Genomic DNA, 20,726 nt, shown 5'->3' on the forward strand with positions numbered 1-20,726 from the left:
AATAGGTTGCAGTTTCATCCAATTTGATATATTTGACACCTCGAACATCGCCCGGACCAGAACATCGGGTCTGCATATGGTAATCTTGCAACCTGAGTTCAGTGATAGGTTGCAGTTTTATACAATCTGATATATTTCACACCTCGAACCTCGCCAAGATTAAAATATCGGGTCTGTATATGGTATTCTTGCAACCTGAGTTAAGTGATAGGTTGCAGTTTCATCCAATCTGATATATTTGACACCACGAACCTCGCCCGGACCAGAACATTGGGTATGTATATGGTAATCTTGCAACATGAGTTAAGAGATAAGTTGCAGTTTCATCCAATTTGATATATTTGACACCTAGAACCTCCCCCGGACCAGAACATCGGGTCTGTATATGGTAATCTTGCTGCATGAGTTAAGTGATAGGTTGCAGTTTCAACCAATTTGATATATTTGACACCTCGAACCTTGCCATGGCCAGAACATCGGGTCTGTATATAGTAATCTTGCAACCTGAGTTAAGTGATAGGTTTCAGTTTCATCCAATATGATATATTTCACACCTCGAACCTCGCCAGGATGAGAACATCGGGTCTTTATCTGGTAATCTTGCAACATGAGTTAAGTGATAGGTTGCGGTTTCATCCAATCTTATGTATTGGACACCTCGAACCTTGCCCGGACCATAACATCGGGTATGTATATGGCAATCTTGCAACCTGAGTTCAGTGATAGGTTGCAGTTTCATCCAATCTGATATATTTGACACCTCAAACCTCCCCCAAACCAGAACATCGGGTATGTATATGGTAATCTTGCAACCTGAGTTAAGTGATAGGTTGCAGTTTCATCCAATCTGATATATTTGATACCTCGAACCTGGACCGGACCAGAACATATGGTCTGTATATGGTAATCTTACAGCATGAGTTAAGTGATAGGTTACACTTTCATCCAATCTGATATATTTGACACCTCAAACCTCACCTGGACCAGAACATCGTGTCTGTATATGGTAATCTTGCAACCTGAGTTCAATGATAGGTTGCAGTTTCATCGAATCTGATATATTTCACACCTCGAACCTCGCCAGGATTAGAACATCGGGTATGTATATGGTAATCTTGCAACCTAAGTTAGGTGATAGGTTGCAGTTTCATCCAATCTGATATATTTGACACCTCGAACCTCGCCAGTATGAGAACATCGTGTTTGTATATGGTAATCTTGCAAAATGAGTTAAGTGATAGGTTTTGTTTCATCCAATCTGATATATTCGAAACCTCGAACCTGGACCGGACCAGAACATCAGGTCTGTATATGGTAATCTTACAGCATGAGTTAAGTGATAGGTTGCACTTTCATCCAATTTGATATATTTGACACCTCGAACCTGGACGGAACCAGACCAGAACATCGGGTCTGTATATGGTAATCTTGTACCTGAGTTCAGTGATAGGTTGCAGTTTCATCCAATCTGATATATCTGACACCTCGAACCTAGACCGGACTAGAACATCGGGTCTGTATATGGTAATATTGCAACATGAATTAAGTGATAGGTTGCAGTTTCATCCAATCTGATATATTTGACAACTCGAACTTGGACCAGAACAGAACATCGGGTCTGTATATGGTAATCTTGCAGCAAGAGTTAAGTGATTGGTTGCAGTTTCATCCAATCTGATATATTTGACACCTCAAACCTCACCCGGACCAGAACATCGGGTTTGTATATGGTAATCTTGCAGCATGAGTTCAGCGATAGGTTGCAGTTTCATCCAATATGATATATTTCAAACCTCGAACCTCGCCAGGATTAGAACATCGGGTCTAGATATGGTAATCTTGCAACCTGAGTTCAATGATAAGTTGCAGTTTCATCCAATATGATATATATTTCACACCTCGAACCTCGCTGGGATGAGAAAATCGGGTCTGTATATGGTAATCTTTCAACATGAGTTCAGTGATAGGTTGCAGTTTCATCCAATCTGATATATTTGACAACTCGAACCTGTACCGGACCAGAACATCGGATCTGTATATGGTAATCTTACAGCATGAGTTAAGTGATAGGTTGCACTTTCATCCAATTTGATATATTTGACACCTCGAACCTGGACCGGACCAGACCAGAACATCGGGTATGTATATGGTAATCTTGCAACATGAGTTGAGGGATAGGTTGCAGTTTCATCCAATTTGACATATTTGACACCTCGAACCTCTCCCGGACCAGAACATCGGGTCTGTATATGGTAATCTTGCAACATGAGTTAAGTGATAGGTTGCAGTTTCAACCAATTTGATATATTTGACACCTCGAACCTCGCCAGGACCAGAGCATCGGGTATGTATATAGTAATATTGCAACCTGAGTTAAGTGATAGGTTTCAGTTTCATCTAATATGATATATTTCACACCTCGAACCTCGCTAGGATGAGAACATCGGGTCTATATCTGGTAATCTTGCAACCCGAGTTAAGTGATAGGTTTCTGTTTCATCCAATCTGATATATTTGACACCTCGAACCTCGCCCGGACCAGAACATCGGGTATGTATATGGTAATCTTGCAACCTGAGTTCGGTGATAGGTTGCAGTTTCATCCAATCTTATATATTTGTCACCTCTAACCTTACCCGGACCAAGACATCGGGTATGTATATAGTAATCTTGCAACCTGAGTTAAGTGATGGGTTGCAGTTTCATCCAATCTGATATATTTGAAACCTCGAACCTGGCCCGGACCAGAACATCGGGTCTGTATATGGTAATCTTGCAACCTGAGTTAAGTGGTGTGCTTGGGAACGACACACAAAAGACTTGCAAGTATACAAGGTCAATTTTTAGTATAGAAAGTAAGAATGGGATCAGTCCACAGGGAGTGGGAGCATACAAGAAATTATCCTAAGCTATCAATGGGTGCAAAGCACTATGGCAGTGAGCAAGGCAAGGTAATATGGCAGATGCAAAGAACCAAAACAGTTAACAAACCAAAGCAGTTAACACAAGATGGAAAAACAGCAAAGATTAAATGGCAGAGGATATAAAATAAAAATAGCAGGGAACCAAGGCTGTAAGCCAAGGGCAGGGGGAGTTTGTGCACTGATTTCAGTGCACAACAGCTACAAATTGCAAGAAATTAAACAAGCAAAACAGGCAAGGAGATAAACTGAACAGGAAGCAAAACAGAACTGAATTTAAGTGACTATAAAAGGGATCGTGGCTAAGCTAAGGTATTAGAATCCACCTTTGTGTCCTAGCCAAGCAATGTGATCCTAGGTTGAGTTGAAAATCCTATGCATACATCTAGAATGGGAGGAAAACTAATTTGCTCACTAGTTTGCCCCTAGCATTGACTGTCTTTTGACAGAACAATCAATCACAGGCACTATGAGCATCAATCTCTTCCCATTGCTCAATCAAAACAGACATCAGGATAACTATCCTAGCAATTCACCATTTTACAATGCACTAGGCTTCATCTGAGCCTCAGCCTAATGCAGTTTAGCTCATGCTAAACATGTAACTAGCAATAACATTCATTGAGTATGATAATTCAAGCAACATTCAACATTCGAGATAATTGAAAACAACATGCACACATTCACTGTTAACTGCATAAGAAGAACTGAAATTGGAATTGCATCAAAATAAATTTGTTTCAATTCTCTACTGGCTAGTCCAGAGATGCCCAATTTTACAACCCCTAACACCCTTTTATAGTTACAGCCCAAAAAAAAACTAAAATCCCCAAATCAGTAAAATTAGGGTTTACTAAAAAATCTAAAATTGACCTTTACCTAATCTCTGAAATCAATCAATGGTCTCGACCCATTCTTCTATTGCTTCTCCTCTTCCGTAATTGGTGGTTTGATTTCACTAACTCTGTTTCTCTCAAACCTAGTTTCTAGGTTCACCGTTTTTGAACAGATAAAAGGGTTGAGAGAGAAGGAGCTAGAGAGTATCATGGTGGTGTCCTTTAGTGATGGAGGGGGTGGCTGATTGATGGGGTACAGTGATGGAGGTGGTTGAGCGGACATGGTGGAGGTGATGGTCGCTGTAGAGGAATGGAGAAGATGGAGTCGATGGTTTTGGGAAGAAGGGTGTGTTTGTTTTGCGGGTATAGGTATTTGGTTGTTTGGGTGTTGAGCGGGCTCATCAAATCTTGATGTTTCGCGAAGGGAATCCGTGGGATGATAACTTCTGAAACGGATCTAACGGCGAGATGGAGACAGATTATGAGCGACCGTTGGATGCAAAAATACAACGAAACTAACGGCTCAAGATGGAGTTAGGTGCTGTAGTGTTGGTAAGGAGCATCGAAATCTGATGCATGATGATGCAGCGACCGTTGGATGATGGAATGGATCCAATCTTACGGTTAAGAAGGAAAACGGGTTTGGGTATTGAATTTTGGGTTTAGGATATGGATTTGGGCTTAGGAATTGGATTTGGGCTTAGGTAATCTTGAGCCCACTTCTTCTTTAAGAACAATTTCTTCCTTTTTAAGCCCATTTTTATCCTTGAGTCTTCCATAACACATTCTTCACTTCTTTTCCGCTAGAGATTCCACCGGCTTTCTCCCGTGTCTTTGCTCTTTTGGCTCCGCAACTCATCTAGTCTTTATTTGGTACCTAAAAATACAAAATTAATTAATAAAAATATTTATTCTTGAAAACAATGAAAATACAGAATATGGGATAAAATGTAGAATTAATGCACAAAAGATGAGTTAAATGCCAAGAAAAATATATAGAAATATGCACTTTTTAGCACTCATCAAATACCCCCAAACCTGAATTTTACTTGTCCTCAAGTAAAACAAAACTAAGAAAATCCTACCTATACCACTGTCGCTGGTCTCTCGAATGCATTTAGCATATGCACTAAGCCTTTTAAACCACTAAGTGTCCCTAGTGGACGAGTTAAGTCTCGTGAAGGTTTGCTTAGAACGTACCTACAAAGTTCTAGGTCAAAATATAAGCTCATATTCCATCAAATGTGACATGTGCAAGTCAGTTTAAGCTCACAGCAAAATGGAGATGTCAATCTAGCTATCAAAGGCACAATCCTAGCACTGATAACAAATAAAGACATGTGATAAGAGTGTAAAGTGTATCTACACATGTGTAAAGAAAGATCGGATGTTATGACTACTAATCACCAAGAGATAGTTTCTCAGGCTAAGAACCAAGGTCGAAATCTAGCTAGCTGTCCGGACTTTACGATAATTGTGAATGAGTTGGAGGTATTTCACAATTACTCGCGTTGTACATCAATGGCATACACCCTCCTTGCTTATTACAATGAAACAACAAAATGACTATTTACATGACTCTTATTTACATTGACTACTCTCTTTTTATTTTTGGAACAAGAGATGATGGAATTGATAAATACTTGATTTTTTTGTATTTTTCTGATATTTTTTTTTTCTGAATATATACATCGTTTTTTTTTTTTTTTTCACAAGAACTTGAAATTGATTTTTACATATGGTAGCTCTTTTGATACATAACAAAAAGAAACAAAAAAATTACATGACACTTTGCAAGAGGTAGCCCTTTTTGATGCACCCAGTTAAATTCGATGGTTGTCTTTCTTAATGTAACCTCCACCTTCTATCCCAACCAACCAAAGAACAAGCTAGTCAAGTTTCGTTCAGTATTCAAAAGTGATTGGCAATCGTGACTTCCTATCAAACACCTTGAAGATCGAGGCTATACATGTATTGGTAGATCGTGCGCGTGCAAATTTCTTATCACTATGTGAATTGTGCTAGAATCAGGGTGCCTAAATATCTAGACTAAGACTCCTAATAATTACATATTTGCACAAGAGTCAACATTTCAAGGTAAATGAGCTCCATTTTTATGTTTTTTTTTTCAATTTTTTAATTTTTTATTTTGATTTTTCAATTTTTTTGGAATTTTTCAATTTTTTCAAAAAGAAGAAGGAGTTCGTTTTCAATTATGGCAAATTATCATGGTATCTACTCTATACCCCCAAACCTAAACTAAACATTGTCCTCAATGTTTCAAAATATGGAAAGAATTATAAAACAATATATGAAAAGGGACATGCTGAGTAGAGTAAAAGGAGAGAGAATACCCGATTTCGGCGAAAGCAGAATTAAAACTCCGTTATTCAAGGCAAAAATCCAACATATTTCAGCCGAGATCATATTGGATTAGCAAAATATATACAAAAGGAACAAAAGGTTTTTAAAATTTATCTACTGGATTATATACAAAAAATTCACCATACACCAAAAGTCTAAAGAGTTGAGGATCAACCCAAAAGAAAAAGTGTAGAGACATAGAAAGTTTCAAAACACTAAAATTGGACTTAAATGGGAATGAGAGTGAAAAACCGAATGAATCACCCCTAAACCTAAATTGTTCAACAGGTTTACTTTTAAGCACAAAATCTTTTAATTTTAGGGGTTCAGGATTCAAAAGGTCTAACTCATAATGGACTGTTTTCGGGATGGGCAAAGAAATGCATTCCAACTGTGGCTCTTTAAAAGTGTTATATTTTGAAGCAAAATAGTCCAAGAGGACTTGGGAGGCACACAGTTCCAATCCTAGATTAGGAATTTTCAGAAAAATCGGTTTGACAATATGGGTACAAACCAAATCTAGGTTGGGTGGAAGGCCATCAGATTGTGACTTAGGTAGAAGAATAGGCATATCATTATCAATCAAATCAAAATCTCCTAACTCATCTACACATGTCACATCATGCTCACAATCATCAAACAAATTGGCAAGATCACAATCAGAGTCATCAACATCATCAACAAATTTATTCTCATGCATCGGCAAATCAGGAGAAATATCACAATGTGACCTAGGTAGAGAATCAGACACATCAAATATATTTTCATGCATATTAGTGTCTACAGAAGATTCAACTATTCCTATGTCATGCTCATCTTCACAGAATAATTGTACGAATCCCATGTCAATATCAAAATCATATGAATTACAATGAGTATTAGAAAAAACAACATTCATGAAGGTCGAGGGCGAGAAGCCATATGTTATTGAACCAACAGGTTCCACAATATTTTCATGTTCTTCTAACATATCATCATAATCATCATAATCATCATCATGGTAGCATGCATATTGGTCCTCATTAAAAGTGGTGGTGTCATTAGTCGAGGTGGTGGTGGTGGAGAAGGCGAGGTAGTGACAGTTTGCAGAGACAGGGCATGGAGGTGGTGGTGGTTCTGCAACTGATTTTGGGAGAAGGGGAAGAAGCTCGACTGTTTTGGGAGAAAGGAAGTGTTTGTTTGGGTATAGGGTATCGGGTTCTACGGTATGAAGCGGGTGTAGCGAGTTTTGATGAACAGCAAGTAAAGAGCGTTGGATGATCCCATATAGATTGAATCGAACGGCTACGATGGAGAGGTATGTGGAGACCGTTGGATTATGAGATACAACAAAATTGACGACACCAGATGGAGTTAGGTGTTGTAGTGTTAAGCGGAAGTATCGAGGTTTGATGCGCAGGCAAAGAAGCGACCGTAGGATCTAAATGTGATCTAATCCGAAGGCTTGGAATTTAGGTACTATGGTGTTTTGCAGGGACTTCAGATTTTGATGAACGATGAAGAAGCGACCATTGGATGATGAGATGGATCCGATCTAACGGCTGAGAATGGAGGCGGGTATGGATATAGAAAATGGGGTTGGGTAAGGGTTTTGGGCCTTGGGTATGCCAAGCCCATATCTTCTTTAAGAACAATTCTTCCTTCTTGAGCCCATTCCTAGCTTTTTGGACGTGCGCTCCATTCTTTGCGGCTTCCTTGCGTAATTCTTCCTGGCTTTTCACCACTTTTCTGCTCCGCAAGTCATCCGACTTTATTTATTACCTAAAAATGCAAAATTAATTAAGAAAAATATTTATTCTTGAAAACAATGAAAATACAGAATATGGGATAAAATTTAGAATTAATGCACAAAAGATGAGTTAAATGCCAAGAAAAATATATAGAAATATGCGCTTTTTAGCACTCATCAAATACCCCCAAACCTGAATTTTACTTGTCCTCAAGTAAAACAAAACTAAGGAAATCCTACCTATACCATTGTCGCTGGTCTCTCGAATGCATTTAGTGTATGCACTAAGCCTTTTAAACCACTAAGTGTCCCTAGTGGACGAGTTAAGTCTCGTGAAGGTTTGCTTAGAACGTACCTACAAAGTTCTAGGTCAAAATATAAGCTCATATTCCATCAAATGTGACATGTGCAAGTCAGTTTAAGCTCACAGCAAAATGGAGATGTCAATCTAGCTATCAAAGGCACAATCCTAGCACTGATAACAAATAAAGACATGTGATAAGAGTGTAAAGTGTATCTACACATGTGTAAAGAAAGATCGGATGTTATGACTACTAATCACCAAGAGATAGTTTCTCAGGCTAAGAACCAAGGTCGAAATCTAGCTAGCTGTCCGGACTTTACGAGAATTGTGAATGAGTTGGAGGTATTTCACAATTACTCGCGTTGTACATCAATGGCATACACCCTCCTTGCTTATTACAATGAAACAACAAAAGATGACTCTTTACATGACTCTTATTTACATTGACTACTCTTTTTTTTTTGGAACAAGAGAGGAAGGAATTGATAAATACTTGATTTTTTTTTTTTTTTTGTTTTTTTTTGATAAAGAAACACTTTTGATACATATACAAAAGACAAAAGATTACATGACACTTTGCAAGAGGTAGCCCTTTTTGATGCACCCAGTTAAATTCGATGGTTGTTTTTCTTAATGTAACCTCCACCTTCTATCCCAACCAACCAAAGAACAAGCTAGTCAAGTTTCGTTCAGTATTCTAAAGTGATTGGCAACTAAAACTTCCGATAGAACACCTTGAAGATCGAGGCTATACATGTATTGGTAGATCGTGCGCGTGCAAGTTTCTTATCACTATGTGAATTGTGCTAGAATCAGGGTGCCTAAATATCTAGACTAAGACTCCTAATAATTACATATTTGCACAAGAGTCAACATTTCAAGGTAAATGAGCTCGATTTTTATGTTTTGTTTTTTCAATTTTTATTTTTTTTTTATTTTGATTTTTCAATTTTTTTGGAATTTTTCAATTTTTTCAAAAAGATGGAGTTTTGTTTTCAATTATGGCATATTATCGTGGTATCTACTCTATACCCCCAAACCTGAACTAAACATTGTCCTCAATGTTTAAAAATATGGAAAGAATTAAAATACAACATATGGAAAGGGACATGCTGAGTAGAGTAAAAGGAGAGAGAATACCCGATTTCGGCGAAAGCAGAATTAAAACTCCGTTATCCAAGGCAAAACTCCAACATATTCGGAGTCACAATGGATGAGCACAAAATATATACAAAAGGAAATTTAACTAACACATTATCTACAAGAAAATTTTGGTTTTTAATGGGATTGGACTTTTTGGGAAAAATTTGGTTTTGTCGGGAGTGAAAACTTTTTGGTTATTTAGGGAAAGAGTGGACCAGTTTAGTCCACATAGACCGGGTCCTCCAGGTTGGTTGTTTCAATGTCGGGTGGAAATGGCTCAAGGAATGGTTTTAATCTCTGCCCGTTGACTTTGAAAACGTTCTTGTTGGAAACATCCTCCAGCTCTACAGGTCCATGAGGAAAAACTGTGCGTACTAGGTACGGACCCTTCCATCTGGAACGCAGTTTTCCTGGAAAAAGATGTAATCGGGAGTCATACAGCAAGACTTTCTGACCAGGAGTGAAAGACCTTCTTAGGATACGCTTGTCATGAAACAGCTTCATCTTCTGCTTGTACAGCTTGGCACTGTCATAAGCCTCATTCCTTAATTCTTCTAACTCATTGAGTTGAAGTTTCCGTTGTGCACCCTCGTTGTCGAGAGAAAAGTTAAGTTTCTTGATAGCCCAGTAAGCTCGATGCTCTAATTCCAAAGGAAGGTGACATGGCTTTCCATACGCCAGACGATAAGGGGACATGCCAATTGGTGTCTTATAAGCTGTTCTATAGGCCCACAAAGCATCATTCAATCTCAATGACCAATCTTTCCTGGACGGGTTGACCGTCTTCTCCAGAATGTGCTTAATCTCCCTATTAGAAACTTCCACTTGTCCACTAGTCTGAGGGTGGTACGGAGTAGCGACCTTGTGGGTTATTCCATACTTGTGTACTAAAGACTCAAAGTACTTGTTGCAGAAATGCGAACCACCGTCACTGATTATAGCTCTAGGGGTACCAAAACGTGAAAATATGTTCTCCTTCAGAAATGAGAGTACCACCTTGTGGTCATTCGTCTTGGTTGCAACAGCTTCGACCCACTTCGAAACGTAATCAACAGCAACTAGGATGTATAATTTACCTTCAGAAGTAGGGAATGGACCCATGAAGTCAATCCCCCAAACATCAAAAATCTCAACAATCAGAATAGGATTCAATGGCATCATGTTTATCCTTGAAATGCTTCCCAGCTTCTGACAACGTTCACAGGCAACACAGTAATCATGGCAGTCCTTGAACAACGATGGCCAATAGAACCCACACTGCAAGATCTTTGCAGCGGTTTTCTTGGCACTGAAATGGCCTCCACAGGCTTGGTCATGACAGAAAGATATCACATCTTTCTGTTCGGTGTTGGGGACACATTTCCTAATGATTTGGTCTGGGCAGTACTTAAACAAATATGGGTCATCCCAAAGGAAATGTTTAACTTCAGCCAGGAATTTAGAGCGGTCTTGTCTCGACCAACGTGAGGGCATCCTACCTGTAACGAGGTAGTTAACAATATCAGCAAACCAAGGAAGGTCTGAGATAGACATCAGCTGTTCATCTGGGAATGATTCTCTAATCAGCTCAAATTCATCAATAGACTCTAAAGTCAATCTAGACAAATGATCAGCAACCACATTCTCACAACCTTTCTTATCACGGATTTCGAGATCGAATTCCTGTAATAATAGTATCCATCGAATAAGGCGAGCTTTAGCATCCTTCTTGGAAATAAGATACTTCAAAGCCGCATGGTCTGTGTATATGATGATCTTAGACCCTATCAGATAAGATCTAAACTTGTCTAATGCGAAAACGACGGCAAGCAATTCCTTCTCGGTAGTTGAATAATTGAGTTGAGCATCATTAAGGGTTTTGCTAGCATAGTATATCACATATGGTAGTCTATCAACTCGTTGTCCTAAAACAGCACCAACAGCATAATCAGAGGCATCACACATAAGTTCGAACGGAAGCTTCCAATCGGGTGGTCGGACTATATGAGCGGTGGTGAGAAGGGTTTTTAATTCCTCCCATTCCTTCACACAAGCAGCATCGAAATTGAAGGCAACATCTTTGGAGAGAAGGCTGCACAGAGGTCTGGAGATTTTTCTGAAATCTTTGATGAATCGCCGGTAAAAACCAGCATGACCTAGAAATGATCTGATCTCCTTCACAGAGCGAGGTTGTGGTAGATGTTGAATGAGGTCAACTTTAGCTTTATCCACTTCAATTCCTTTTTCTGAGATGATGTGTCCTAGAACTATTCCTGAATTCACCATAAAATGGCATTTTTCCCAATTTAGAACAAGGTTCTTTTCTTTACATCTGGATATCACTAGGGCAAGATGCTTCAAACATTCGTCAAACGAGGAACCAAAAACAGAGAAATCATCCATAAAGATCTCCAGAAAACTATCTATCATGTCAGAAAAAATGCTCATCATGCACTGAAAAGTAGCAGGTGCATTACACAACCCGAAGGGCATACGTCTATAAGCAAACGTCCCAAATGGACACGTGAATGTAGTTTTTTCCTGATCTTCCGGAGCAATGTGAATTTGGTTATAACCGGAAAAGCCATCTAGAAAACAGTAGTGACTGTGTCCAGACACACGTTCTAGCATTTGGTCAATGAAAGGGAGCGGGAAGTGATCCTTCCTTGTTACTGTGTTCAACTTCCTGTAGTCGATGCATACTCGCCATCCTGTGGTTGTACGAGTAGGGACTAATTCATTCTTGTCGTTCTGAACTACAGTAATGCCTGACTTCTTAGGCACAACTTGAATGGGACTAACCCAGTTGCTATCGGGAATTGGGTATATGATACCCGCATCAAGCAGTTTCAGGATTTCTCCTTTGACTACATCTCTCATGTTAGGATTAAGTCTCCTTTGCATTTCCCTAGATGGTTTGGCACTCTCTTCGAGATTAATGTGGTGCATGCAAATGGTAGGACTTATTCCTTTGAGGTCTGAGATGGTCCATCCTAATGCCTCCTTGTGTTCCTTAAGTACTTCTAAAAGCTTACTTTCCTGTTCCGTGTCTAAACATGATGAAATAATGACAGGTAAAGTATCATAAGAACATAGGAATGCGTACTTCAACGTACTAGGCAATGTTTTAAATTCAAGCTTGGGTGGCTCAACAATGGACGGAATGAGCTTGGAATCAGAGAGTAAGGGTGGTTCCACTTCATATTTCCTTTCGGTGACGTCCATTTGAGGTACAGATTCGAGCAGAGATAGGACGTCACTACAGTATGCATCATCATAGGAATCTGAGTTAAAGTTCTCCATACACGCTTGAAAGGGATCGACGGATATAATGTTAGTCAACGAATCTTGTATTAATCCATCAATCATATTAACTTCATGCACATCATCATCATCAAGATTCACAGGTTGTTGACTAATATCGAACACATTCAATTCTATCGTCATGTTGCCAAAAGACAGTTTCAACATTCCGTTACGACAATTAATAATCGCATTGGACGTAGCTAAGAAAGGACGTCCTAAGATGACTGGAATGTGACAGTCTGGGTTTTGTACAGGTTGAGTGTCTAAGACAATGAAGTCTACGGGAAAATAGAATTTGTCAACCTTGATCAAAACGTCTTCGACCAATCCACGAGGAATCTTGACAGATCGGTCTGCCAGTTGTAGAGTGATAGATGTTGGCTTCAACTCCCCAAGACCTAACTGCTCATAAACAGAATATGGCAGAAGGTTAACACTTGCACCCAGGTCTAATAACGCTTTATTGACCGTGTGTTCTCCTATAGTGCAAGAAATTGTTGGACATCCTGGATCCCTAAACTTGGGTGGAGTTTTGTTCAGAATGATGGAACTCACCTGCTCAGCTAAGAAAGCACGTTTGTGCACATTGAGCTTGCGCTTTTGAGTACACAAGTCTTTGAGGAATTTGGCATAAGCAGGGATTTGCTTGATTGCTTCAAGAAAAGGAATGTTGATGTTGACTCTCTTGAACAGATCTAACATCTCATTGTAATGGGTACTTTTCTGTTGATAGATCAATCTCTGAGGAAATGGGGCAACATGAGAATGAGTTGGCAAAGGGACATTCATAGCGGTAGAATTGTCAGGCTTTCCAACTTGCTCAGATTCTTTGGTTTTCTGGGGTTGTGGAGACAGCGTGGAATTTGTATCAGATTCATTAGGTTCGCCCACTTTGTTCTCGATGACTTTACCACTTCGGAGGGTGGTAATGGCATGTACTTGATCGGGAGAGGTTTCCTTGCAGGATGATGAGCCTGTTTGAAATATACTCTTTGGATTTTGTTGGGGTTGGCTCGGAAGTTTACCCTTTTCTCTCTCACTTATGGAATCACAGATTTGACCCATCTTTTGATCAAGACTTTTCTGACTTTGCACCAGACTCTGGACAATCTCCTCGATGTTGGATAGTCTCTTGTCGGTATTGTGTTGAGGATATGATTGTTGAGGGTTTGATTTTTGTTGAGGGTTTCTCGGGTGTTGATAACCTTGATTGTTCTGATATTCCTGATTGTTTTAATAGATCTGATTGGGTTGAGATGGTCCTCCCTGAGTGGGTCCTTTGGACCATGAAAAGTTAGGGTGGTTTCTCCATCCTGGATTGTAGGTCTGTGAATAGGGGTTATGCTCTTGTTTTTGAAACATGGCATGTGCCTGTTCAAGCCTAGATTCCTGGACTGCAAGCAATTCGGGATAATTTTGGAATTGATGGTTGGGATCGTTACAAGCGGCACATACAGACGAAGCGACATGTTCTCGGAGAGTAGTGGTGGAAGGTTTTGAATTTTTATGTAGTTCTAACTCTTCTAATCTCCTAACTATTGATGCCATGTTTGCTTTTCCCTCGAAATTTGCTACAATCCTAAAAGCCTTAGCTTCTGATGTAGTCTTTCTGGGTTCACGGATGGATTCCCACTGTTGCGTCTTTTCAGCTACTTCAATCAAGAAGTCCCAAGACGCATCAGCAGTTTTGTCTACGAATAGACCATTACACATCGACTCAACCGTTGTTCGGGTGGACACATCTAGACCTTCATACAAAATTTGCACAAGTCTCCATTTTTCAAAACCATGATGGGGACATTGGAGCAATAATTCATTGAATCTCTCCAAGTATCTAGCTAAGGTCTCACCCTCTAATTGCACAAAGCTATTCAGACTTTGACGAATTGTCGCAGTCTTGTGATTCGGGAAAAACTTTTTGAAAAACTCCTTTATGAGGTCATCCCATGTCATGATGGATTGAGGCTGTAAAGCATAAAGCCATGCCTTTGCCTTATCTTTCAGGGAGAAAGGAAAGAGCCTTAACTTTAGGGTTTCGTCGGACATTTGAGTGAAACGCAGAGTTCCACAAATTTCCTCGAATTCTCTCACGTGGTGGTACGGGTTTTCATTCTCAACACCTCTAAAAATAGGAAGCATCTGTATTGTGCTCGATTTCAGCTCATAATGGCCATTATCCTCGGGTAGCACAATACAAGAAGGTTGACTGGCTCTAGTTGGGTACATATAATCCTTGAGGGTACGGGGTTCTCCCATTGTTTCTGGTTGATCTGGACTGTCTCCCTCAGAACTTAGAATTTTGATAGGTTCGTCTGGGTTAATTCTAACAAGTCTGTTTGTTTGGTCTCTGTAGGTCACAATCATGTCCTAGCAGGTACCTTAACTAACATTTTAGTCAGAGCAATCGGAAACAATTTTGGACCACAAAAAAGGCCCAATATTTTGGTTTAAAATGGGTTTTGATGATTTGGTTTTGAGTGGGTTTTGGTTTTAATAAGGGATTTTGTTTTTGGTTTAAAATTGGGTTTGGAATTTATTTTATTTTATTTATTTATTTTTTGAACTAAACCTAGCATAAATTAGCACAACCCATAAAAGAAAATAAAAACAATAATAATAATTAAGACAAGCCCATAAAAGAAAAAGAAAAAGAAAAAGAAAAATAAAAGAAAAATAAAGACAAAAAAATAATTACAATCCCAAATAAAAAAAAAGAAAAAGAAAATAAAGGAAAATAAAAATTATTACAATCCCAAATAAATAATTAAATTAATTATTACAAGCCCGAATTTGAATTTAAATGAGGCCCAAGTGGGTTAACTCATGGGTTAGGCTTACTTGATTTTTGGAGGGAAGCCCAAAAATAGGCTTTTGGTCCCCTTTTAGTTGCACAGCCCAGTTGGGCTTTAGGATCGTCCTAAGTAGCTCACGCCCAAGCCCAGCAACAGTTGGAGTTGGTTTAGCAACACGAGCCCAGGAGGATCAGCTGCGAAGCCCAGGAGCAGAAGATCACGAGCCCAGCAACAGAAAAAGGCAGAGCCCAGCAGCAGCAGGTGACTAAGCCCAGTTGCAAAGTTTGGCGAAGTCCAGCAGACCACCACCAGTGAAGCCCAGCAGTGAAACGCATCTTCAGTTGGCAGCCCAGTTGCTTTGGCTTGGCAGCAGCAGGCTTGGTTCACCAGCTCCAGCAACAGCAGCAGCAGCAGCTCAGGTGGCCAGCAACACAGCTCTGCAGCAACTCAGTGGCACCTGCAATGATAGTGATGAAGCTCAGACAACTCAGTGCAATGATTGCAGGTCAGGACAGCAAAGGAAATCAGCAGCAGCAAGCACCACTCCCCGGCAGCGGCGCCAAAAACTTGGTGTGCTTGGGAACGACACACAAAAGACTTGCAAGTATACAAGGTCAAGTTTTAATATAGAAAGTAAGAATGGGATCAGTCCACAGGGAGTGGGAGCATACAAGAAATTATCCTAAGCTATCAATGGGTGCAAAGCACTATGGCAGTGAGCAAGGCAAGGTAATATGGCAGATGCAAAGAACCAAAACAATTAACAAACCAAAGCAGTTAACACAAGATGGAAAAACAGCAAAGATTAAATGGCAGAGGATATAAAATAAAAATAGCAGGGAACCAAGGCTGTAAGCCAAGGGCAGGGGGAGTTTGTGCACTGATTTCAGTGCACAACAGCTACAAATTGCAAGAAATTAAACAAGCAAAACAGGCAAGGAGATAAACTGAACAGGAAGCAAAACAGAACTGAATTTAAGTGACTATAAAAGGGATTGTGGCTAAGCTAAGGGATTAGAATCCACCTTTGTGTCCTATCCAAGCAATGTGATCCTAGGTTGAGTTGAAAATCCTATGCATACATCTAGAATGGGAGGAAAACTAATTTGCTCACTAGTTTGCCCCTAGCATTGACTGTCTTTTGACAGAACAATCAATCACAGGCACTATGAGCATCAATCTCTTCCCATTGCTCAATCAAAACAGACATCAGGATAACTATCCTAGCAATTCACCATTTGACAATGCACTAGGCTTCATCTGAGCCTCAGCCTAATGCAGTTTAGCTCATGCTAAACATGTAACTAGCAATAACATTCATTGAGTATGATAATTCAAGCAACATTCAACATTCGAGATAATTGAAAACAACATGCACACATTCACTGTTAACTGCATAAGAAGAACTGAAATTGGAATTGCATCAAAATAAATTTGTTTCAATTCTCTACTGGCTAGTCCAGAGATGCCCAATTTTACAACCCCTAACACCCTTTTATAGTTACAGCCCAAAAAAAAACTAAAATCCCCAAATCAGTAAAATTAGGGTTTACTAAAAAATCTAAAATTGACCTTTACCTAATCTCTGAAATCAATCAATGGTCTCGACCCATTCTTCTATTGCTTCTCCTCTTCCGTAATTGGTGGTTTGATTTCACTAACTCTGTTTCTCTCAAACCTAGTTTCTAGGTTCACTGTTTTTGAACAGATAAAAGGGTTGAGAGAGAAGGAGCTAGAGAGTATCATGGTGGTGTCCTTTAGTGATGGAGGGGGTGGCTGATTGATGGGGTACAGTGATGGAGGTGGTTGAGCGGACATGGTGGAGGTGATGGTCGCTGTAGAGGAATGGAGAAGATGGAGTCGATGGTTTTGGGAAGAAGGGTGTGTTTGTTTTGCGGGTATAGGTATTTGGTTGTTTGTGTGTTGAGCGGGCTCATCAAATATTGATGTTTCGCGAAGGGAATCCGTGGGATGATAACTTCTGAAACGGATCTAACGGCGAGATGGAGACAGATTATGAGCGACCGTTGGATGCAAAAATACAACGAAACTAACGGCTCAAGATGGAGTTAGGTGTTGTAGTGTTGGTAAGGTGCATCGAAATCTGATGCATGATGACGCAGCGACCGTTGGATGATGGAATGGATCCAATCTTACGGTTAAGAAGGAAAACGGGTTTGGGTATTGAATTTTGGGTTTAGGATATGGATTTGGGCTTAGGAATTGGATTTGGGCTTAGGTAATCTTGAGCCCACTTCTTCTTTAAGAACAATTTCTTCCTTTTTAAGCCCATTTTTATCCTTGAGTCTTCCATAACACATTCTTCACTTCTTTTCCGCTAGAGATTCCACCGGCTTTCTCCCGTGTCTTTGCTCTTTTGGCTCCGCAACTCATCTAGTCTTTATTTGGTACCTAAAAATACAAAATTAATTAATAAAAATATTTATTCTTGAAAACAATGAAAATACAGAATATGGGATAAAATGTAGAATTAATGCACAAAAGATGAGTTAAATGCCAAGAAAAATATATAGAAATATGCACTTTTTAGCACTCATCATTAAGTGATAGGTTGCAGTTTCATCAATATCATATATATTTGACACCTCGAACCTTGACCGGACCAGACCAGAACATCGGGTCTGTATATGGTAATATTGCAACATGAGTTAAGTGATAGGTTTCAGTTTCATCCAATTTGATATATTTGACACCTCGAACATCGCCTGGACCAGAACATCGGGTCTGTATATGGTAATCTTGGAACCTGAGTTCTGTGATAGGTTGCAGTTTCATCCAATCTGATATATTTGACACCTCAAACCTGGCCCTGACTAGAACATCGGGTCTGTATATGGTAATCTTTCAACCTGAGTTAAGTGATAGGTTGCAGTTTCATCCAATCTGATATATTAGATACCTCGAAATTGGAACGGACCAGAACATCTGGTATGTATATGGTAATCTTACTGCACGAGTTAAGTGACAGGTTGCACTTTCATCCAATCTGATATATTTGACACCTCGAACCTCATCCGGACCAGAACAACGGGTATGTATATGGTAATCTTGCAACCTGAGTTCAGTGATAGGTTACAGTTTCATCCAATCTGATATATTTGACACCTCGAACCTAGACCGGACTAGAACATCGGGTCTGTATATGGTAATCTTGCAACATGAGTTAAGTGATAGATTGCAGTTTCATCCAATCTGATATATTTTACACCTCGAACCTGGCCCGGACCAGAACATCGGGTCTGTATATGGTAATATTGCAACTTGAGTTAAGTGATAGGTTGCAGTTTCATCCAATCCGATATATTTGACACCTCGAACCTGGACCGGACCAGACCAGAACATCGGGTCTGTATATGGTAATCTTACAACATGAGTTAAGTGATAGGTTGCAGTTTCATCCAATTTGATATATTTGATACCCCGAACCTCGCCCAGACCAGAACATCGGTTCTGTATATGGTAATCTTGTAACCTGAGTTCAGTGATAGGTTGCAGTTTCATCCAATTTGATATATTTGATACCTCGAACCTCGCCCGGACCAGAACATCGGGTATGTATATAGTAATCTTCCAACCTGAGTTAAGTGATAGGCTTCAGTTTCATCCAATATGATATATTTCACACCTCGAACCTCGCTAGGATGAGAACATCGGGTCTGTATCTGGTAATCTTGCAACCTGAGTTAAGTGATAGGTTGCAGTTTCATCCAATCTGATATATTTGACACCTCGAACTTCGCCCGGACCAGAACATCGGGTATGTATATGGCAATCTTGCAACCTGAGTTCAGTGATAGGTTGCAGTTTCATCCAATCTTATATATTTGACACCGTTAAAACCTTACCCGGACCAGGACATCGGGTATGTATATAGTAATCTTGCAACCCGAGTTAAGTGATAGGTTGCAGTTTCATCCAATCTGATATATTTGACACCTCGAACCTGGAACGAACCAGACCAGAACATCGTGTCTGTATATGGTAATCTTGCAACATGAGTTAAGTGATAGGTTTGCAGTTTCATCCAATTTGATATATTTGGTACCTCGAACCTCGCCCGGACCAGAACATCGGGTCTGTATATGGTAATCTTGTAACCTGAGTTCAGTGATAGGTTACAGTTTCATCCCATCTGATATATTTGACACCTCGAACCTCGCCCGGACCAGAACATCGGGTCTGTATATGGTAATCTTTCAACATGAGTTAAGTGATAGGTTGCAGTTTCATCCAATCTGATATATTTGATACCTCGAATATGGAACGGACCAGAACATCTGGTATGTATATGGTAATCTTACTGCATGAGTTAAGTGATAGGTTGCACTTTTATCCAATCTGATATATTTGACACCTCGAACCTCACCCGCACCAAAACAACGGGTATGTATAAGGTAATCTTGCAACCTGAGTTCAGTGATAGGTTGCAGTTTCATCCAATCTGATATATTTGACACCTCGAACCTAGACCGGACTAGAACATCGGGTCTGTATATGGTAATCTTGCAACATGAGTTAAGTGATAGGTTGCAGTTTCATCCAATCTGATATATTTGACACCTCGAACCTGGCCTGGACCAGAACATCGGGTCTGTATATGGTAATCTTGCAACCTGAGTTAAGTGATAGGTGGCAGTTTCATCCAATATGATATATTTGACACCCTGAACCTAGACCAGACCAGAACATCGGGTCTGTATATAGTAATCTTGCAGCATGAGTTAAGTGATAGGTTGCAGTTTCATCCAATTTGATATATTTGACACCTCGAACATCGCACGGACCAGAACATCGGGTTTGTATATGGTAATCTTGCAACCTGAGTTCAGTGATAGGTTGCAGTTTCATCCAATATGATATATTTCACACCTCGAACCTCGCTTGGATTAGAACATCGGGTCTGTATATGGTAATCTTGCAACCTGAGTTAAGTGATAGGTTTCAGTTTCATCCAATCTGATATGATTGACACTTCGAACCTCGCCTGGATGAGAACATCGGGTCTGTATATGGTAATCTTGCAACATCAGTTAAGTGATAGGTTGCAGTTTCATCCAATTTGATATATTTGACACCTCGAACCTCGCCTGGACGAGAACATCTGGTATGTATATGGTAATCTTACTGCATGAGTTAAGTGATAGGTTGCAATTTCATCCAATCTGATATATTTGACACCTCGAACCTGGACCGGACCAGAACACCAGGTCTGTATATGGAAATCTTGCAACCTGAGTTAAGTGATAGGTTGCAGTTTCATCCAATCTAATATATTTGACACTTCGAACCTGGACCGGACCAGAACATCAGGTTTGTATATAGTAATCTTGC

This window comes from Papaver somniferum, chromosome 6 (genome assembly GCF_003573695.1).
Source record: "Papaver somniferum cultivar HN1 chromosome 6, ASM357369v1, whole genome shotgun sequence".
In the NCBI taxonomy this organism is placed as follows: domain Eukaryota; kingdom Viridiplantae; phylum Streptophyta; class Magnoliopsida; order Ranunculales; family Papaveraceae; genus Papaver; species Papaver somniferum.